Here is a 24,624-nt window from a genome sequence, read left to right as displayed (position 1 = left end):
TTATAATTAATTTCAGATCTTTTTTCAGTCTGATATTATATGATTTCAAATAATCTGTTGGATAAAGAGAATTCAGTTTGCATAGAAATGTAAATTCCTGTAGAACATTTGGTAAAAATATGGAGAAAATATTCTCTGGTAAAAATCTAGAGAAAATGTCCAAAGGGATATTACATAAGTTCATGTGCATGAACTCAAATTTCACTAGAGGTGTTTATAGGCTATACATAATCAATTCCACCATGTTAAATCAATAAACATTGTTGTGACTCTTAGTATTCTGTCAAAGACAATTGAATGGGACTGGAAGAGTGTTCTACTACTTAAGCATTCATAGCAATTTTCAATTTGCTAAGGGAAGACTCTTGAGGCTAACACCTTCCAAGCAGGGTAACATTTGTCATTCAAACATACCATCGTGACAAAACACACTTCAAAAACGCCTCTAACATTCAATCAAATATCTTCCAAATATTGAATCAAATTTGCAGTGCGAGTTGTTTGTTTGCTACTGATAACATCAGATGGTTCACTGTTGCTATCTTTGCAAGTACATATGAGATTTCTCTCTTTGAAGGAAAAGATTTAAAATTCTAAGAAAATAGGCAAGTCACATGAAAAAATTGAACTGATTGTATCGCCCAGCAAGGTTCTGTTGTAAATCCATTCTCGTGTCAGTGCTAGTGATAGTTGAAGCATATGAATACACGGAACATACTTGCAAGACAACTTCGATCAGAACGAACAGCTGGAATATCAATATCTGTCCGAGGAAATCCCTGCACATTATTTTGCAGGAGAGTAGAATAATTAAAACCATTGTAATGGTGGGAAAAAACAAATAATGTTGAAAATAACTCAAGCAAAATAAGTGATATTTAAAATAGGTCAGCATGGTATAGACGGACTTAAAACCCAAGTTGTTCTTGTGTTTGCACAAAGAATATATTACAAATAAAAAAGTATCATCAACAGTCACATTTAACTTGCCTTCTAAATTCCTCACTAGGGCATAATGGAAACTTTAATCAGTTTTCTTACCATTTATGGATTCTCATCAAACAAAAGAACAAATCCTATCAATGAAATTTTAAATAACAATTACAAAAGAGTAAAGTAGACTGGCATTTGCAAATCACAGTGAATAAATACCATATAAAAAACAACTATCATCTAATGAATTTTATGCAGTTCAGACAAACTAGCTAACTAAAGTGTCATGAAAATAAATACACATGGAGTAGTGTCAAACTATGAAGCAAACATATAAACACATGGATGTAGATAAGTGCTGACAGAAGGGGCCATGGGATGTGTTTTCGGGACACCAGTCCAACAGGCCAATTTTGGCGAATGGCAGTAAATATCAAGATTCAAGTTTAGACATTCAAAGAGTGCACCACACTCATGATTCATTTTTCAATGTTCATTGTTGTTGCCTTGGTATTAGACCCGCCCCAATTTTTTAAATTCTCATTGTGCTTAACTAAGGTTGTTTGTCAGGTAAGGATACCTATGATATGGCTAATATTTTCCGTGGTCTATGTGAGTCAAATGTTTGAATTTCATCATTTTGAGTCAAAAAATGAGTTGATACATGCCTAACTTCAAGCTTTAAATCGTCACACTTTTATCAAATCTTTAATGATTTTATAATTCCCAGATCTCCAGCTTGTTCCTAGCTCCATCTAGCACTTTGAATTTTCAGAATCCGACTCCTAGGTCAAGAGTTATGCTAGATTAATCAAAGCCTCCAAAATACGTGTTTTCAATCAAAATATTAACCTCTAACCAAAAAGAGGTTAGGCAAGAAAACTTATAAAATGTATTTTGGAGCGCATTCTTAACCTCTTTTTTCTATTAGAGATAACGGATCAACTAATTACAGAAGTAAAATATTTCAAAAATAACTAGATGCCAAACTGCATCTAGTAACTAAAAGAACTCTGTCCAGTACAGCCTTTACAAATAGAACAGTACTGCAAATACACTATAACAGATCCAACTAAAAAGTCCATATAGTGACCAAAACGAGACCAACTATACATAACAGATCCAACATTCAGTCCCAACCATCATTAACATTGCTTCTGAAACTAACATTATTCAGATTCCAACCATCTCCAAAGAAAGCATCTTCCACTGGGCTATTGTTAGTGACTTCCTCATAATTGCTGTTATGAACAATGTGGGTATCCTCTTGCTGAACATTCACAGGGTCCTCGTGACTAAAAAGATCACCCTGGTGAGAGCATCTAGAGGTATTGGGAAAATCTGGATCCTACTCTAGAGAAACAAAATTGGACATCAAGATGTCTTTGTTGAATAGCAGCATGTTGCCTACACTCAGCAACTATGTGAATCTTTCCTTTGGTACCTCGATTACAGCCATGACCTGTGAAGTGATGAGAAAGAGGGTGAGTTTCAAGAAAAACCTAGTAAGGTCCCTTTGCCTCCCTTGAAAGATTTCCTCATTCCTTTGCTTCCATATGAACCATAGAATTTCATTAGTGAGAGCAAACCAAAAAGCATTTGACTTCAAATCAAAAACCTCAACATAACTAGCTAGAATTTTATGCCAAGACAGACCGGACTTATGATTCCATTTAAAAGAATTGCCAAGAAAAAAAGACCACATTCTATTTGCAAATTTGCACTCAAATAAAGGTGCTCAAAAGATTCAGCACAATGACACAAGGAGCAAACAATGGACTGCTTCCCATTATTGGAAAGAAAAGAACCCACAGGAAGCTTTTTTAAAATGAGGAGCCATCTGAAATAGACTTTTTTAGGTTCAACATGTGAGTGCCAAAAAAGTTCAAAAATAAATGGCCATCTAGCATATGACCAAGCAACACCCCACGCCTGATTAATTCTATAAAAAATATTCATACAGTAGCTATAAATCTGCCTGCTAGAAAATTCACCTAGAAGTTTACCATTGTGCCATCGAACTTGTTCTAAAAAATTATAAGTATTGAAGCTTTTACCAGGAACAAAAGAAAAAAGAGCTTTAGTATCAAGAGTATAACTTTTCTTTTGAGAATTAGTAATAATAAATTTGCTCTTGATTTCCTCCCAAGAACCCATCTGGTTATTAATAATAACATCTTGTATCAGAGAAATGCCTTTCTTGTTCCAAATTTTAGTTGAGCAACTTTGAGTTAAGGCCAAAGCTTTTTCATTAAGATAAACACCCCACCCTAAGGATCTAGCCTTGCCAGAATAGTAGCAAGGATTCTTCCCAACATCATACCTTGAATGGATCAACAGTCTCACCTAGGTCCAAGCTTTCCAAATAGATTGAAAAAAATTTGAGCCAGCTGCTCTAACCTGAAAGTCCCCAAGAACAATGTCAATCAATGGAATATTATACCAGGACTTTCCACGGCTCATTGCCATCAAGAGAATTGAGAATCCACTTAGTAGCTAAAAAAATCTGACTAGAGAAAGCATCTCAGAGTCTTTTCAATCTTCACACTCTGATATTTGGCAAACAACCAAGTAGAAGCATAGTAGACAGTGTAGGATGAAAGGACTTTTTGAACAACTTGAGCTCTCCCAGCAATTGACAACATATGAGTCTACCATTTTAAATGTTTATTCTCAATTTTATTATAAACCCAGTTCCACATGTCTTTCAAAGAGGGTTCAACAGAAAAGGGGATACCACGGTGTCTCACAATGTGATTGCGACCAAACCATTGCCACTCTTGATTTCAAATCCAATAAGGAGGAGAATTAAGCCAACCAATGATAGAAGATTTCCCCTAGGAGACCTTGGTTCTAGAGGCCTTACAAAAAAGTTGTAGCCTGCTCATCATATTATCAAAATTAGCTTTAGAAAGCTCCACAAAAAGGGTTGTATCATCAACAAACTAGTCAAGGAGGAGCTCATCATGATTAGGGAGAGAGATACCCTTCACTGGTGGACCTAACTCCTTAGCATTAAGTATATATATTAGGGCATCTACAACAAGCACAAAAAGAGAGGGGAATAAGGGGCAACCTTGTCCAATAGATCTTCCCAAAGAAATAGAGTCAAAAATATCTCCATTAATATAAATAACAGCGTTTGAAGATTTTAACAAGATGTCAACCCATTTACAGAAGGATGGAGGAAACCCTAATCTTTCTAACACTTTAATCACAAATTGCCATTCAATTCTATCATTTGCCTTCTTGAAATCCAAAAGAACCATACCCACATTCTGCCCTCTGTCTTTACCCCACTGCATAGCTTCCCAGCTAGTAATGAGATTCAACCTGAGATTTATCACTAGTTTTTAACCTTAGAATTATCACCACCTTTTGGAAGTAGCTTGATAATCCCTTTATTAGTAACTTCACCAAGAGTACCAAACTCAAAAGCCTCCTTATATACCAAAAGAAATTCCTCTGAAATCCATTCCTTGTTCTTCTTCTAAAACTCAGCAGGGAGTCCATCAACCCCAAGGGGCTTAGCATTGGCAATGGAGATAGTGTCACCAATCTCTTGAATACTGATAGGGAGATCTATAGTCTTAGCCTACTACATAGAAACTTTCCTTGGAATAAGAGTAACACACTTATTCATAGCATCAATATTATTAGCTTCTTGCTCCAAACTAAATAACTTTTTATAGAATTGATAGAAAGCCTCAAGGAGATCTTTATTATCATTGGAGATACCCTTATCAATACAAATACCTTCAATGAATTCTCTATTTTTTTTGGCTTTGATAAGGTTAAGAAAATATTTTGAGCCTCTATCACCATCCTCGAGCCAGTTGGCTTTGTCTCTAACTTTTTGACCCTGAATCTTGATGTTCTGAATCCTTCTCAAGTGCATATTAGTATCAATCAAATCCTTCTCTAGATTCACCTCTCCCTCTATCTTGTAAATCCTTCTCAATTCTATTAAGTTTCTTTTGGTATTCATTCTCACTTCTTCTCCTATCCTTGGCTTCCTTACACCCCATGATTTGGAAGACCTTTCTCCAAGTGTCCACCTAGATCAGATTGAGGCATCTTTGTTGTAGAGCTTGGTCATCATTGACACCATATACAAAGTATTTTCAATATCTTCCTCCTAAAGCAGGGAGACATTAAGCTTGAAAATACCTTTTTTACTCAAAGTGCTAGTATTCTCGTTCTCCAAATTATCAATGCAAGCATATATGGGAGAATGATCAGACATACTAGCAGGAGTAACCACAATAGGAGAAACATTGTTTTTTCTTGTTTCAACTTAAAAAAGAAGGGATTCATATAAACTCTATCAAGTTTGCAATAAATTCTCTTACCTAGAGCTTGATTATTGCACCAAGTAAACCAGATGCCTTCAAAATTGTTCTTCCTTTTATCAAGGGGGTCATGGATTTGAAATCTTCTTTCAAATTTTGACCAGAAATAATGCTCTTTCCTTTTCAAAAGTGTCCACCCCCTCTTTTATCCTGAGTGTTCTGTATCATGTTAAAGTCTCCCATGAAGATCCAATTAGCTTATGGGAGGTTATCAGCTAACCACTCCCAAAGAAGAGCTGATGGGTGGAGCCAACCCATTTTGGAGAATCTTTGCGAGTGCTTATTCTCCACCCATTTTGGGCTGATGGGTGGAGCCAACCCACCTTTTCCTTTTTGGTGACCAGAGTATAAGCATTTAGCCTTATCCCAAAAAAACTTGAGGGTGTTAAAGGCATGATACCTAGTAACTTTGATTTCTTGCAAACAAATGGCATCTTTACTATGGAGTTTGTTACACCAACTCCTAACCATATACTTTCTATTAGGCATTTCAAGCCCTCTTATATTCCAACTATATATGTGCAAATTCATGATTGACAATTAGGTAAGTTAGAACTATTAAATAATCTGTTAAAACAATCTGTGGTTTCAATGCTTTTGACTTTGTTGTTTCTTTCACAATTTTTAGCACTATTGTTTCTTTCATAAGTTTTCCTCTTCTTCTTTTTCCAAATAACTTCAACGTATCCTTCATCAGAGTTATCCTTAGGGACAATAGGGCAAGGATTATCAAGGTTAGAGGTTGCACCATTCTGCATTAGGTTAGATGGTCCAGGTGAACCAATGAACTCGCCCAAGTTATGTTGTTTTGAAATCAAATCCGTACTACTATTCAAATTTAGCTTGTTAAGAGCTAACTGTTGAGCATTCAAAATTGGGGCATTATCATCATTGATTTTTTCTCTGTCAATAGGGATGTATATAGGCTTAGCACCAAATGGGTTCTTGGGGTTCACATCCACTTACTCATTAGCATGGAAAACCACATACTCATCATCATAGAGAGGATTATGATGAATAAAAAAACTATTCTCAATAGAGTCTCCTTTCAAGTGATTACTCCTAGCATTCCAACCTTCATTTTGCTTATCAGTGTTAACATTTTCAGAATTCTTGCTATGATCATTCTTAGCATTATTGTTTTGTGTTGTCCTATTCCTTCCATTAAATCCTTTATAAATATTTTTCAACAACAAACAATCCTTTTTATTATGTCCATTTAACTTACAGTGAAAACAACCAACCAAATGGCCTGCATGGGTTAGGCGAGTTGGTTTGAGGTTGTGGGTAGATCCCCATGGTCTCAGGTTCGACTCCCTACCCTTCATTACCCTACCATAGACACTCAGGGGATGTGTTGGCTATCCTGTGGTTGAAGGGACTAGTCTCGCCCCAAGCTCACCTCATAAAGGGAACCCATTGGGCTTGTGTTGCGAGGATACCCTCCAAAACCAAAAAAAAAAAAATAAGCACCCAAATCCCCTAGATTATGGATTTTCCAACAAAGGGTTTCATTTTCGATTTTGGCTAAGATTTCTTCTTGAAAGGAAACATCTAGATCTAGGGAAATTAGGCTCTAGCATTTAAATACAAGAGAGTGATCTTAGATTGCTCAATTTGGACGATAGACCCCAAAGGTTTTAACATAAGCGAAAGAAAAGACCAAAACTCTGGTTGAATATTTTGCAATTCCACCCAAAAGGGTGAGGAATTAGTGAGGATTCTCTGGTTTACTACTTTGAGACCACAAAAAAGCCTGAAAAAAAGTTTTTCCTACATTCCTTAAACCCTTATTCAACACTTTTTCCTGCATAGCATGTGAAAATGCCTCTTTGTATCATTCTACTGAAACTAACCACAATGCCAAGTTTTTTTCCCAAACAAATTTAAGCTAGTTATCTAAAAAATTTCTAGCAAGTAGAAACTTAACATCCAAGCAGACAAAAAAATAGCAATATTTTAAAGTCTACTTTGCTCATCCCTAAATGCCTTTACCATGTCATCATTCGGCTCCAAATTGAGTGTCTTCCTTGAGGGCAATGGGACCTTACCTTCGTTGTCATCCCTGCAATTTCCTCCATTGTCAATCTCACCTCCCTATCTATCTCCATCGGCATCAGCTCATCCTCCTCCATTATCTCTGTTACTACATGAAAAACTTTCGTTAAAGCAAGCCAAAGCTAGAAAAACCAAAACAAAAGAATTTTCCACCACTGTGCTATATAATGGTTTGACACCATTGCTATCATTGCAAGATTGTCCATCCCATTATTGCTAGATCCCCCTTTGTCTTTAGAGCTCCTTGCCATATCATAATTATCAGTAGATTTTCCCTCATCATTCCAGGGTAAACCTTCATCCTACAAATCTTTCATCATTGTAGCATCATTGCCCTTCATCATCATAGTTAATTAGGTAGAGGGGAAAGATTGGCCAAATAAAAAAGCAAGAAATCGTTAAACTTAAAGGCATCCACATGCAAAACCTAAACCCAGACTCACGATAACTCACACAGCAACAAGATTCAAAAACAAAAGATCAATCCCAAGCACCAACACACAAAAAACAAGCACAAAAACCAAGGCACACAAAAGCTAGCCACACCACTTGAAAGCTTGCAAATAGGGTACAGGTATGGAGTACAATAGTGCTAGTGCACCCTAGTTGCAAACCTCCCTCCTTATATCTACCTGCACTTATACCATTCTTAACCTCTTAGAAAAACATAAGAGGTTAATAAACCTAAATAAAATTTAGTTATGCTCTATGTGTCCATGCCAAAATGCAAAAAATTTCAAAGATATTATTGAAAGAGACATTGATGATTTGCAAGTGTAGGCAAAGATATGGGAACTTTTTGCCACATTTTGGGAAACCAATTATCTCAATAGAATGAGGGATTTTCAAAAAAGAAGACATAGACTAAAATCAATGGCTTGTACCCAATGCAATTATTTTCCATTGACTCTTGGAAACTTTCCTTTCTCCATCATATATCATCAAGATGGTGTCAAGTCATTTGAGAGAGCCTCCGTTGTTGCAGAGTACACATCAAACTAATTTGGTGAAAAGTGTTAAATATGTTTTGGAGGTTGAGAAATTCATTGATATTTTCCAAGGTCGTGATAATACCAGTGGCCAAATAAGAGATTGAGCACCAAATATTTAACGGAATGTCAAAATGTGAGAGTTATGATTGATCACAAACAAAGCAGACAAATAATCTAGTTACCAATTTGAACATGCTTGAACAGATTGGAGTTGTTGAAATGAATCACGTATCTCATTCAAAACCATGTTTTCCATTTTTCAAGGATGAAGAATGGTGCTTCAATCATAAATTGACTGCTAGCCATTTGACCAAAAAACTCAAATGATAGTGTGTTATGCACCAAGCTATTTGATAGAATGTCGAACAATGGGAACCATAGGAACAACATTATGGACTCTAGGAAATTGAGAACATTGGAACATATTATGGTCGACATTCTTTACTTGACAGAATATTGCTACCTCCCAAAGCACGTACAAACTATTTGATAGAATGCACTTGGACTTGGAGGGGCCATTGGAATGAAAGAAGCAACACTAGTGTAAGCACATGGGGTGTGCAATTAATCCATATCCTGCAATTAGATATGCAAGAAAATGGCAATGGAAATGGGTATAAAGTCCATTATTAAAGTGATGTCAATTCACAATGAGTTACTTCTTTGTTTAGCAAATTCTATTGTCTTCAATGCCTTTGTGCCGATAGTGAAGAGCCATTATAATCATAAGAAAGCTCTCAAGTTGAAACAATGATAATGGGGATGATTTTAAGCTTTGAATTGGTGTAAATCTTACTCCTAAAACCATGAACACATCCTACCTATCATTCCAAATGGAAATGCTCTCTAGCATTTTTAAAGAGGGATGTGTATATCATTTGACCAAATGCCTCATGGATGTGCCATCTAGCAGAGCACAATGATCAGGGGTGTGAGTTGTGAACCACATGTGTAAATGACTAGTCATAAGTTGCGCTCCTCTAAATACTCGTGATCCTCATCTGCATATCCCAATATGGATAGCCTTTTCTTGAAAGCATTGGTGATAGGAATGAGATGGATAACCAAATAATGAGGTGACACAAGTCTTGCTAACTGAGATGTGTAACAACGAGACTAACAATCGGCTCGGAAATGGGCTTCCATTGTAACCCACAATGCTTCAATATAGGTATCATTGTGCCACCTCAAATTGTAAAATAAAAGTACAGCACGATGCAACACCCATATAAAAGTGCGATTAGAGGTGAATAAGGGGGCTTGAAGAATCGAAACTACCTCTAGATATGAAGATTAAATGTTGATCTCCACATCTCCTAGATATGATCGCAAGATATGGAAGGATATAAAGAAGAAGAAAACACAAATCATACTTGATTGTTGTTTAAAAATGTGGAAACATGTCCTATATACAAACCATTTGATAGTATGTCAGATGGGATTTCATCAAATGTAACAATGAAAGGTCACATCTATAGAGGTACTAAACAGATTTTTTGAAAGCTCATTGTAGTTGTCAAGTATATGCAGATGGTATGCATAATTTCTATAATATCTCCCAAAATGAAAGATTCCATGGGCGTCTCTATGAAGTGTGGAATCATCAAAATGCCCTATACAAGCACAAGATGGACTCAGTGAAAGTGTTTTTAATGGAGAATATAAAGGGAAGTTGAAATTTGTGTTTGTTGATGTATGTAGACTGTAATGTCCCCTTTTCGAGACATTAGGAATTCTAAAGTCAAATTCATAAAATATTTAATTTGGCTTATGAGAGCTTAATGCAAATTTATAAAAAGAGTCAATTTAATATTAAAGGGGCATTAATAAGAGATGGAATGACAAGATGACAAGGAGACAAGGTAGAGGAAGTTGAAGAGTCATGGCATTGGACCTAAGTTATTGATTCAGGTTAGGTTCCAAGTTCAAAGTTCAAGAACCAGTTCGAAAGGGGTTTGGATTCGTTAGTACAAAAACATGTAAAAATTATATATATATATATATATATATATATATATATATATATATATATATATATATATATATATATATATAGATACACATTTGTATGAAGCGTGAGTTAAAATTAGAATGTAGCATAGTAGCATAAACACATTTAAACAATAAAAACTTTAAAAGACCATAAATAGTTAAACTTGTAATCATAGTGATCATACCATCATATACTAACATAGTTCAATCAACTTCAACATCAAAGATTCAAAACATTTAAAATATCAAGTTCAAGTATCATTGTTTCACGTTCATTCTTTAACTAATTGAATGAAAATCTATTAATATTCTAATTTCTTCAATTTTCATCTTCTTCTTCATAGTCATCTTCTTCTTCTTCTTCATCTTATTTTTCTTTGGTAGTACTTGCGCTAAGGCCAATGGGATCAGTAGTAGAATACTTTCCTAAAAAAACATTTAATTTTTTCTTTAAAAACACTTTCCAGTTGTCTGTTCAGCCCAATTCGCTACGGGTTCGAATTAGGTTTGAAATTTTTGGTGTTGGTTTGCCTGGGTTCAATCCCAATTCGAACCCAATTAAACCCACAAGGCAAAAACACTACCCTGGTCAAACCAAGTGCAAACCAGACTAGAATTGCGAACAAGTTTGAACTTTTCCTAATGTGGAGGGGGAGGGGAGGTACCCGTGCAACTTAGCATTAGACAATAAGAGGAGAAGAGATGGTTTTTTTTTAGCATGCTTGATTTTGAGATTGAATTTTTGGTTCCTCTTTGGAGAACTTTGGGAAGTTGCTAGCTTTCTCTTGTTGAGGATCCTAAGGAAAAAAACCTTTAGGCTCTTCTTGGGTGGATTGGACATAGCCACAATTCATCTTTGTGGTGGATTCATATCAGAATTCACACTTGGGATTACAGGTGCATTTTATTATTATTTCGAATCTAACTGTATATTATTTATTTAAGATTGGACGTGATATTTGGTTATTATATTGTTATTGTATAATGCAATAACATTTTGAGTGAATTCTATGAGCATTTCTAGGTTTATTGCTTGTTATTTCTGCTAGTTTATTTGCAGGGATATATGTTTATATTTTGAAAACTATCTATGAAAACAATTGGAGAGGATATCCAACTGGGTAATTATACTGGTATCAAAGCTGGTTTTCCTATCACCCTGTAAAGCTTATTCAAGAAATCCTCAGGAAATTTTATTTAGAACTACCTGCCTATGAGGATCTATTCACAGACAAATTTACTAGAGGTTAATTAGAAATAAATATAGAGAAAGCTTTATTAGAGGTAAAAAAGAGGCTGTGTGTAATATCACCCCTCTACCATTTGTTTACCATACTAAGGTAAATGAATCAATGCACACAGACAATATATAAGAATAGCAGAACTCCTTGTATTATTTGCATATGCCAAGACATTACATTATGCTTACAATGACGAATACAATGATGCTTACAAGCCATCTCGAATGGTGTATATATACTTATCGAAGGGCCTTCTAGAAGGTTCCTAAAGGGACCCATCGGCCAGAGGTTGGCTACAAAGAAATTAATTCATACTAACCTACCCATCGGCTAATTTACAATTGTTCAACGACTACATCATCCCCCCCAAAAAGAAAAGTCATCTCCAGATGACAACACAATAAAATTCAAAATTGTACAACTAATGACATCAGAACAAAGATATTAGGCAGGGGGATGGGTCCCTGGCGTGCTAGGTGTCTATGCTCTCAAATCACCCAGCTCAGCCTGCAGCTTGTAGACCTACTCCTTCTGAATCTTCAATTTGGCTTCCGCTTCCATCTGAAGCTCCAGAGTTGACTACATCATCTTTGCAACCTCTCCCAACTCCTCATTTTCTGTTGCCACCTAACTCTGTCTGACTAACAGGGCTTCCCTCTCAGATTCCTGAGCTTCCCTCTCTGAGGGTAACTTGGCAACCTACTCCTCCCAAGCCCTCTCAGCTGCTACCTGATCTGCCTGGCTCCTTCAAAGGGTGTTATACGCCTCCTTGTATAACTTGATGATCTCATGAATCAAAGCCTCAACCCAGCTCTCCACACTAGAATCTCTCGTTGTGGCTCAATCCTAATTTATCTCATCAGTCTCAACATTTGACCATCCTCGCTCCTCAAAACAAACCATGAACGCGGCTAGGCATCCCAATCGCATAAATGAGATGATTCCCTCCGGCTCCTTTACAAATGAGTCCACCACCTAAGTCTTCATCAAATCTAACACCTGGTGAGCCCAAGATGCTAGAACTGCAACATCAGCAAGAAATGCCTCTCATTCCTATCTCTCGCACTAGTGGATGTTCTTGTTGCACACCCATAGCCATCTCCAGAGCATTCACCATATGCTCAACAGTATTGTGCGACAATCTAATGTCTTGAACTAGCTCTGCTACCTATGACTACTGAGTGTCTACCTTTGAAATATCATCCTGCATAGGAGTCTACAAATAGGCCATTCGAGGAGCCAAAGTATGATGGAACCACCTACTCAAAAAGGTACTCACCCTCTGAGTCCTCTCCCTATCACTCTCAAGTGATGCTAAAAGTGTTACATCCACCGTAATTACTGCATCAAACCCTACTACATCCAAGTGCACACCAGGTGTACTCTAGCTCTCTGCTATCTCCAGTACTGGAAGGTCTGGTACCTCCAGGGCAGTCTCCTCTCCCCCTTATGGTATGCTCTCTACTATAGGTACCCTAACTTCTGCTACTGGCTGGGCTTCCGCAAGTGCAATGATTTTTGCTACTGGAAGTGCTTTAGCAGGTGCTGGCATACTCTCTCGACTGATGGGTGCTACCACTCATGCAAACCCTACGGCAAACCCAACTCCTAGTCTAACTAGAGGTCTTACCTCGTGCTACCATGGTGCTACTACTATAACGACCTGCTGGCATGCTACAGTCATCACTATGGGTTGTCGTGTCTGTCCAAACCCTAGTATATGAGCCATGTGTAGACCTGTTGGGACCAAATAGGGAGTGGCAGATAGTGTAGGTTACAAAAAAAAGGGGGTAGTTGTGACAATATAAACCTCTTCGTCATCTTCTTCCCCTTCTTTGTCCCCCACACTGTTCTCCTCAGAAGATGTCCCCTGTCATCCACTATCTGTATCACCTCTTGCATCAAGTTAGGGTCTCTTCTAGCCTGCAGAACCCTTTGCTCAATGGTTGAATCCAAGTGCCTCCACTACATGATAGGAGGTTCTGTAAGAGCTAGTGGTCCAGGTTTCGCCTCCAACTTGTCTTCTGGAATCATCCGCGTTGTGGCATCAAGGAAGAGACCTATAGCATAGTGTGGCATATAAAATGTCGTATGCTGTGATAGAACTCTAATTTTAGAGTCTCCATTTAGGAAATATGTTTGGAGATTGATAAAGGATTGTAAAAGCATGTCTTGGTATACAAAGACCCATTTTGTAGAAAAGATTTCACTCTGCTCTCCTTACAATCAAAGGTGCTTCTCTATGGAGGTCTGTGTATGATGAGTATAAAGTCTCTAGTTATGTGAACCAATCATCTAAAAAGAAAACATGACATAGCAGATATGGAGATTTGGAACAAGGGAGATTCAGGGATTTATGTTCACACATTTAGGCTTGTTGTCTCTATTCAATATTTATTAGTAGTATTTTCTTGCATATTCTTTATTGGTAATTCAAATTACAGGCTTTCAATCTGAAGATGTTAGTTACCATACTAGTAAAGTCATGCAATATAACTCAAAGTTTATATCAGATGAACAATGATGAGGGCAAAAATAGTCAAATTTCAGACTTTACATCAAAAATAATTCCATTTCATGATGAATGGATTTTATTAACATATCGCTGAAGAATATGTTTTGGCAAAATCATTTATCACAATATGAAAAATTCAAACTGTGCTTATACTAGTCAGCATATGAAAGGAATGATGTATTCACTTCAATCTGAGGCAATAGTATATTCTTTTAGATCATAGAAATATGGTGCATGTAGATGGTTACATGGATTCAGAACAAATTGATAGTATGCACAAGTTGGATCATGCAGAAGCAGCAATATTGCCATTTCTAAAAGTTGCTATCAGAGGTGTCCAGTTGCTGATAAATTATATTGATTGAGTTTGTGCTGGTGACATAGAGAATGGTAAAATGAATACATCAAATCAATAAAATAATCAAGATTTGTTTTGGGTGTGACTTAGGCCCTCAGTTATCCTTACCAATGCTCAATTTATGGGCTCTATCTTGACACAACTCTCTACAAGCAGTCTGGTCTTAGCAGTTTGTGAGACCAATGTGGTGGTTGGAATAATACAACATGAGTTACAGAGATCACATAGCCAATATCACTGGGCAAAGGTTTCTATACTTATGTTTGCTGTAGTTAGGTATTGCAGAGGCTATTTAGAACATAATACCAAACCCAGTATGCCTTATATGTGCAAAGAATTTTCCCAGATTGCAAATTGTGCATACTAGCATGCAATTGTGTTTATTGCTGAGACAATGAAAGAGCAGAGTTTCAGAATATGACATCAATTTATCCCTTTTCAATATACAATGTTTTCAGATATCATAACACTTATAGAGATAAAGTGCAGATGGCAGTAAGAAGACGCAATAACAATGGTGATGTTTTTAGGAGTCTTCACTGATAGAAACTACATATGAAAGTCACAACTTATGCAAATCTGTGAATCAAGTTTGCTCCTCTCTATGTCACAAGATAATCACTAAGCAGTATAATATTTATGGAGAATAGCTATATTACTGAAGTCCGATAAGAGAGTGTGTTCAGAAATTATCTACCTTATTTTTTCCGTGAGGCTCCAGATTCAAAAGGGGCAGGTTTGAAATGGTTACATGGCACACTAATCATTCCATGAATCCTCTTGACTATACAAGAGCATCCCAAGAAAGGATTTTTTATTAATAGCCTGCATTTGATAATAAGTATCTAATGTTATTGCTATTTGTTGTAGGTGAAAGGAATACACACAGATCATGTATTAGCACCTGGAGTCACACTATTCTTGTGAAGCCCTTTTATGATTAAATATAAAGCGCATACGAGAGGAGAAGCCCTTGCAGATTTGAATTGTCGAGTCACCAAGCATGAAGGATGAACCACTAGAAGGCAACAGTTTGGAAATGTGCATGGGAAGGAGAATTACTGCGATAGTGCAGAACAAAACCATTGCGTCCAAAGATATGCAATTTCCCATTATACTTATTTAAATAAATTTTTAAAAAGGGGTTTAGTTTATAAAGATGTAAAGTTTGTAAGGTTATCAGGTGGTTGTAATTTTGTTAAGTATAGGTAGGTGTTTTGGAGAGATATGTCTTTTCATCTCGCACCTTTTCATTCATTATAAATATGAGATTGAGATGCATAAATCAAAAGGACAATATTCATATTCATACTTTAACTTTTTTCCTTGCCTATGCTTTATGATATATTATATTTTTCTAATTGGCAGAGAAATGGACTTTTGAACTAAGCCCGTGGATTTGAGTTAGTGAGTGGATTTTGTGGGATCCGAATATGTTCGCAATAGATGGATCTTCTGTAAGGAATGTCTCTATTGTGATTTTATTTTTGGCATTATTACTTATTTTATATTTCGGAGTTTTAAATTATTATTAAGTTGTGTCTTTTGTAAAAAAAATTATTTATTTTCTAGAAATATTTTAATATTCGAATAAGTGGATTGGATCATTATTGCATTTTAAATTTGATAAACATAGATATTGTGAAATGTTTTATTATTTTCGTATTTATGTCTAATTTGTCTCCATAAGATTAAAATGCATATTAGACTAATTTAAAATTACATTTAAATAATTGATCCATCATGTCTGATTATTAAATTTATTTATAGTTTGAGTATATTAGACTTTATAAAGTTGTACGTTTCAACTAATAATGTTGACTCTGATTACTCGTTTAATTAGGCACTGGTCTTTTACTCCTAATTCATAATCCATACACTGGCAATTGTTTCATTTCTTTCCATTAGAGGAATTAATATATTCATATGTTGTATTAATCTATATTTATTCTTTATTTAAACATTACTTCAATCATTTACTTTTCTTCTCAGTTCATAAATTGCAAGTTTGAAGTTTTCAATAATTCTTGCCATTTTGAAAGCTTTTATTATCTTCATGTTCTAACTGATCTACTTTAAGCATCTTGGATATAAAGCTATTGTCCAAGATCAGGTACACCCGCCTCAATTTTGTAGAGCTAGAAGCGCAAGGGATTTGGATCACATTGATCAATCCTGTCAAATTGGCCTTAACTAGTTAGATATCCCAGCATCAAGAAGAATAAGGCTCGTAGGATTCCAATCTATGGTTTTGGGAACCAACATGCTGGAGGGTCATAAATTCATGCATACGCTCAACCAACACAGATGCCCAATTATACACCTTCCTGTTCATTATACCATTCGTCATAGATACCTATGGAAAGGAGATATCAAATGCCCTACTTGATCTCGTAAGCCTGCTCTTGACTAAATCCATCAAGAATCACTATAATCCCTCCTGGATGTTTGTTTTCTTTAAACCCCTTCCTTTTGATGTCTCAGCCAATGCTTCTTGTACTGATTTACCCATGTCTCTGCATACCAACCTAATCAAAAATAATATTACCTCCTTAGAAATTTTCTTAGGCTGAACTTTCTTGCCCTACAGCCCTAGTATGCCAAACACCCTCGTGAAATCTGCTGCCTTGAATGAAACTACCAGGTCTTTGCCCAAGTATTGAAATGTGCTCTTCTAAGAACCCTACCATATGTCTCAATCATGGCACACAAGAAACCCTCGTAATCTCGAATGCAAAAAATAGGCATCTGAATCACCCATTCCATCTGTGCCCTTCTAATGCTAGCTTTTACTACATGGTCATCAGGAATTTCCTGCCATGACTTTCTATAGTCCATTCAGCTCAACCATTCAAATGCTATATTTTGTGGTGTGATCTCTACTGTTGTAGGTGTCGAAGGCTTATGCTTCTGCTTGCTACTGCTACTAGTGCCTTCATTCTAGTTACCTGCACTCGACATCTTCATGCCCTTCTTCGCTGTAGATTCTTCTAATTGTTTTTTCCATTTTCTCTTCCCTGTAGACTCCATTTATTCTTAGGGCAGTTGTTTGTCTACAAATTATTTTTCCTTCCAGACGTTTGTATGGATCCGTATAGACCTTCCTTGGATGAAAGCTAAACAATCCCTCACCTGCATAGCCAAATGATCTAGCCTTCAGACTCCACAAATTTTGTTCAGTTATTCCATCTGGTAGGCCATACGGCCTCTCTCTAAATACTTTGTAAATGACTTCAATTTTTGTACAAATTTACTGTCTTGCCTCCTTCCTTTGTCTACCCCTGAAGATGAATTGTGATGCCGTATAGCGCTGATGTATATATTTTATTTTATTTTTGTTTTGTTGTTTTTGAACTGTAGGGCCCATACGGATATCGACTCTAAGAAGAAGTCGTACATTCCTTCAATAAGCTAATGTATAGATGAAAGATGATCTTTGGTGTAGATTTTTGTACGGTTAAAGAGTCTTGGATTACCGTACGACACCCAACAGAGGATTCAACCTTCAAACTCATATTGCAGCAAACAAAAACTTGACCTCCAAATGCCATACTACACCAAATAGAGAAGCCAAAATTCAATATCCGTACGCTCCAGAGAAATTAAAGTTCTAAATCCGTACTAAACCAAATCCATATTGAAGCAAGCCAAATCTGTACTAAAACAAGCAGGCAACTTATCTTGCAAAATCCATACTACAGCAACCAGAACACTTAACCTACAAATCCATAGAAAATTGAATCTCCAGATCCATATGAAATCCGTATGCTAGAAACATGAAGGTAATCCTCCAAATGTCCTATGGTACCATCAGAGAACCCCACACAAAGCAACTAGTTTCCAAAATCCGTATGCTATTAGAGAACCTAATTTGAAATCTGTATGGGTTGCAATTAGAAAGTTTCTTAATCTTTGAAGTTTGTATGATAGAAAACTGGAAGCTCAACTCTCAAATTCATACAGTGGTAATAGTCACTATATTCTTCAAATCCATACGCTATATCCCTCCTTCAAATTGGTCGTATGGTGCTCTGCAAATTTTTATATTAAAATCTACCATACAGTACTTTGCAATTTTCGTACAGTGCCCTCCAACACAACTTTAGTCACCGTACGATGACTCTTTCTCTCTTTTAATTTTTATTATTTTTTTTTTTTTTAAAAACTTGCAAATTACGCAAAATTAGTTCTCCTTTCCAGCTCCATGATCCTGTGATGACAATAGAGATCGAGCATGGTACATTTTTAGCTTCAAACTATTTACTGCCTTGGGTATTTCTTGTTTGTCTAATGTCCACAACTTTATCGCTTCATTGTTGCCTACTTCTTGAATTTGATATGGCTTGACCCATTTGAATTTAAACTTGCCAAGTTTGATCTCGTTCCATCTGTCATACTTCAACACCCACTGACCCAGTTGGAACTTGTTCAGTTTTAGGTGTTTATCATGCCACACCTTACGCCTATTCTGTGTCACCTCTGTGACCCACTGTGCCAATAACTGCTTCTCCTCGAGCTTGTTCATATTATGAAACCTCTCCTTTAAGCTTTCCATGTCACCTAACTTATTTTCAAGTGTGATCCTTAGGCTTGGTATCATGAATTCTGCCGGTACCACTACCTCCTATCCGAACATCAACTAGAATGGTGTGTCCTATTGTCACCTTGTACGCCATGCAGTATGCCCAAAGGGTAGAGGGTAATTTTTCCTACCAGTCTTCACCTTCAACCACACAAGACTTGTAGATAATTAATACCAGGATCTTGTTTGTAGCCTTCGCCTATATGTTTGCTCTCGGGTAGTATAGGCTCGATAATGAATGATAGATCTTGAATTCAGTGGTGAGAAGATGGATAACATGGTTAACAAAGTACCCGTCCCTATCACTTGTTAACTACAATGGAATCCCATACCTAGTAATGATTTACTCATAAATAAATCTGGCTATGCTTATGACCGAGTTATCCGGTAGTGTGCGTGCCTCCACCCACTTGGTCAAGTACTCCATCACTACGACAATGTATCGACACCTTCTAATTTTGCTCACCTTCAGAGGTCCAATGAAATCCAACCCCCATCTTTCAAAGAGTTCCTACACATGGGAGGGGTGAAGTGGCATGAAGTCTCTCTTTATCGGCTTCTAGGTTCGTTGGCAAGTGTCACAGCCAATGACCCATTCTCGCACATCATTGTACACTGTTGGCCACCACAATCTGGCAAGCAATATTTTTTGTGCTGTGGTATTAGGTCTCATGTGTCCTCCTACTAGACCCTCATGCGCTTCCTTCAACACTCATGGTATTTCTTCCTCTAACACACACCATCGTAGGATGTGATCAGGCCCCATCTTATAGAGTAATCCGTTGATCAATTGAAATGTACAGCTCTTGATTACCAATTTTTTCCTTTCATTTGGTGGCATCTCGCTTGGGAATTGTCCTATCAAAAGGTATTCTCCAATGCTCATGTACCATTTTGGCAGTATTGCACTCTGGAACAACTTTGCATCAGGAAAATCATTGTTCACAACGTCTGCTAGTTCTCCTATTTTGAGGCATGATAGATGATATGCGCTGAAATGTTTCTTCCCAAGTCATACAATGATCTTGAAGGTGAACTCCTGCAACAGAAGTAACCACCAGCTAATTCTTCCTTGAATGACTGGTTTATTAACCATATATAATAGAGCCTGATGGTCGACATAGAATATGAACGGTGTCGCCAACAAGTAATGTCAAAACTTTTGCATGACGTAGACCATTCCCAAGGCTTTTTCTTCTATTGTAATGAAATTTTGTTATAATTTTATATTGGTCAATTGGAAAAGTATATCGGTTGATCTGGCCCATGGCTACCTGTCTGCACCAAGGTTGCTCCGATTGCATAGTTGGACACATCGACATGAACATGAAATTCCCTGTTCCAATTTAGGTACGCCAACATGGGTGCCGTAGCCAATCATACCTTCAGCCCTTCAAATGCCTCATCCTATTCTTTCTCCCATCTGAACGATTCTCCTTTGCATGTTAACCTGTCCAGCGTGTATGATACTTTGGCAAAAAATTTGATGAACCTTTTGTAATAGCCTATGTCCCAGGAAAGACCTTAACTTTGTTACATGGTGGATGGCTGCATTTCCAATATGACTCTGACTTTGTCCGAATCTATCTTCAACCCCTCCTTACATACTATATGTCTGAGCAATCTTCCCTGTGGAACCATGAATCTACATTTCTTTGGATTCAAGGCTAGTTGCACCCTTCAACATCTTTCCATACATTTGCCCAATGCTGCTAGATGTTTGTCCTCGACACTAAACACAAACCAGTCATCTAAGAACACCTTGAAGTTTTTGGCAGACATTTTGTCAAATATGTGCAGTATGATCCGTTGGAATGTAGCTGGCACATTGCATAGGCCTAATGGCATCCAGTTGTATGTGTACACCCCATCTTCTACAACAAATGTCATTTTCAGTTTGTCCTCTACTATGGAAATCTGATTGTATCCAAAAAACCTGTCCATAAAGGAATAAATTCCATGTCCTGCTACCTCCTCCAATATACTATCTATAAATGGAATCGAGAAGGAATCCTTGATTGTGACTGCATTAAGGCATTTGAAGTCTACGCAAATCCAGATCTAGGTGGTATCCTTCTTCAATGAGATTGCTATGGGTGACACCCATTCACTTGTCTAAACCTTGAAAATAATACTGGCTTCTAGCATCTGGTCGATCTCTTCTGTAACCCATGCCACATAGTTCTTATTCATCCTATAGGGTCTCTTTCATACAGGTACTACTCCTTCGACCAGCGGGATGCAGTGCATACACAACTCCAATGATACTCCTTTTAGATCTTTGTATGTCCATGCGAATACATCTTTGTTTTCCAAAAATATCTTGAATGTTGATGCTTTCAATACTGGATCCCAATTATCTCCCACGAGTGTTTCTTGGTTTGGCCTCATCTCCCAAATTCATGGTGTGAGGTGTGGCTTCGTTGTATTTGATCGACTCCCCCTCACTGAATGCATGGGCGAGTGTTTTATTTTCGTGAATTCTTTTGGAAATTCATCTCCGTTGTGCCCTTCCTCTATCATTAGTATATTGCAGCTTTGGAACACCTCATAGTCCTCCATCTGCCAGTGGAAAAGACCGTTCACCAAATCCAAATTATCATCTGTTGATCCTTCTTTGTCATCTGCTGATCCTCCTTCCAACCCCAGAACTCCCTCCTAATCTAGTTCCATACGCTGCCTCCTTTCATCCTCTTCTTCGTAATTTGATGATAGAGCTTCTTTCCCCACCATTTGGGTGTGTAAATAAATGATGAATTTTTTCCCTTTGCTCTCGAGTGACAAAGTATTCTTCTTCCAATCATGTTTAACTTTGGCTTATAAGCCATCCTCATCCCAAAATGGCGTCGTACCCTTTCCTCTTAAGCAGGATGATGATGAAGTCTAATAGGAATAGCTGTGTTCCAATAGTCACAATCTGTGCCATCAAGACTCCCAATGGTTTGATTCCGTATTGGTCGGCTATTAGCAACTAGAATGTAGGTGGCCATAATGTTGGCTGTCCCAACCTTTTCCAACTATCCTCTGGTAACACATTTAGGCTAGACCCTTCGTCCACAATTGTGTCTGTCAGGACAATTCTCAAAATTCCCATCTCGACAACTATCAGATACCATCCGAATGAGAAGGCTAGCAGCATTGGATCCTGTGCACTTGCAACACTTTCTTTCTCCCTTGTTTTGGTGGTAACTTAGTCATTGGGGCGATGTTTGTGAGTGGCGATTGGAGTTGAGGCATTGTGACCAAAAAATCATTTATTTTGACGAGTACCTCGATTTGTAATATTTGTTGTACGATGTTTTATTCCACACAGTTCCTTGATGAGGTACCGGTAGTGTCCTTCAGGTGTGCTTTCTATACCTGCGTTGCTTTCTAGATCTCTTCCCACGCTTCCTCCAATCTTTTATTTTCTTCCATCGAGTTGGGGTATAGTTTTGCTTGCTTCCATGTGATTGCTAGAACCTCCTCTTCCTTCATCCCAATAGTGATCAAATTCACTCTCGATTTCGAGCACTTGGCATCTTCATGATCTCCTAGAGCACACCATCTACATAATAACTTTGGTGTGTTGGCCATTGTACAATCTTGGTATGAGTGGCCCTACAAATTGCATGCGCAGCATTGAACAATTGGCCATCCATTTGCATCATACTAAATTTGACTGCGGCTCCCATTATTATTATCATTATTAGCATTTTTGTTGTTGGTTTTCCCTTGACGATTGTTTTTGTACCCCACCAACATGGCACCAACATTATTGGTGTTACTGCTTCCTCTTAACGCAGAAGCCTCCTACATGAGCACTTGCTGAGGTCCTCTTGTTTTCATATTAAAGAGGCATTCTTTAGTGGAATGTCCCATGATCTAGCAGATCTCGTAGAATTGATTCTTTAGACAGGACCCTTTTGTGTGACCCTCTGTCTTACATTTTGTGCACCATAGCTCGCTTCCCTTTGTTTCTTTTTGCATGTTCTTAAATTCCTTCATCATTCGGATCATGTCCTTCTGGAGAGCTCGGACCTTCTTGCTATTGTTTTCATCATCCTGTTATCTTCTCTTGAAGATGCGTCATCATCTGAATCAGATGAACTATTCTTCTTTTTCTTTTTTTTCTTCTGCTCACTTTCTAAGTCCATTGTTAAATTGTATGCTTCAGTGTATGACGATGGCAACACAATCTTCATCTTCTTCCATAACTTCGGGCGTAGCCCTTCGATGAACCATCTTTTTTGTAGCCCATCTGTCGGCTTATTTTCCATTTTATTTATTAAGTCCTTTAATTTCATGGCATATACTCAAACAATTTCATTCTTCCCCTGCTTTGTGTTGTATATCTCCGCTATGATCTCATTGCCGTCACATAACAGTTGAAATTCTGCGATAAACTCATTTTTAATGTTGTCCCAATTGGTTAACTTTTGGGGATCTGTATCAGCAAACCAATAAATTGTGACACCCCATAGGGTGGCCAAAAACTGTCAAACCCATTCGTTTGTATCTATTATGCCATTTTCCCTCCAAATCATTTCGCATGTTTTATAATGTCGGATTGGATCGGCTATTCCATCACCATCAAATTTTGGCAATTTTTCCTTTGCTCTTGCCATTACTATTCAAAGTTGAGGGGATTGTTGTGTACCTGTGTTGTTTTACACTCCTGCATTATTTTGCACTCCTGCATTGTTCTGTACACCTGTGCTGTTTTGCACACCCGCACTGTTTCCGACAGTTGTGCTATTTGGTGAAGAAGGGTTTTTTTCAACTGAAGCTATTCATTCTAGAAGTGTATCTCAAATGAATAGTTCACTCCATGCTCATGCTCCCTCGGCACTCTGAGTTAAGTGAGTTAATCCCCTTCCATCTGGATTCTCTTTCCTCGGCGTATGTAGGTTCAAAAACTCCTCCCTTGCTTCTACCACCAAATCCAGCCGCTGTCGAGTCTCTTCCAACAATTCTTCAGTGCTACGGTGTCCGTTGGAAATTTGCTAAAACCTTCATCTATGTTTGACTTATTATGCCAAAATTAAATCCCCTATGTTGTGTGTATTTCATCCTTCTCCTTCAGCTTATTTTTATTTTTATTCAACTAATTCGGCATTAGTCCTTATTCCTCTACCTTCATACCAGGTCCATCGGGCAACATCGCCAAATGTTTACCTTACTGGGGTAAATAAATCAATGCACACAAACAATAGATAAGAACAACATAACTCCTTGTATTAATCGCATATGCCAAGACATTACATTATGCTTACAATGACAAATACAATGATGCTTACAAGCCATCTTGAATGGTGTATGTATACTTACCGAAGGGCCTTCCAAAAGGTTCTCGAAGGGACCTATCAGCCAAAAGTTGGCTACAAAGCAATTAATTCATACTAACCTACCCATCGGCTGACTTACAATTGTTCATCGACTACACCATTGAGATCATACCACAATAGTTGATACCTCTATTTGAAATAATCAAGCTTAGTTACCAATTTGGGATATGAATCTAATTTGGGCACATGAACCGGCTCCATGGATTCTCGGTTTTTTTCCCTAATTACAATTCATGAATACATACATATATATGTATATATATAGACACACAAC

The sequence above is a fragment of the Cupressus sempervirens genome, chromosome 5 (genome assembly GCF_028749045.1).
Source record: "Cupressus sempervirens isolate cs-2001-9-10 chromosome 5, ASM2874904v1, whole genome shotgun sequence".
In the NCBI taxonomy this organism is placed as follows: Eukaryota; Viridiplantae; Streptophyta; class Pinopsida; order Cupressales; family Cupressaceae; genus Cupressus; species Cupressus sempervirens.
The sequence above is the reverse complement of the archived record's forward strand: the minus strand, read 5'-3'. Positions refer to the sequence as shown.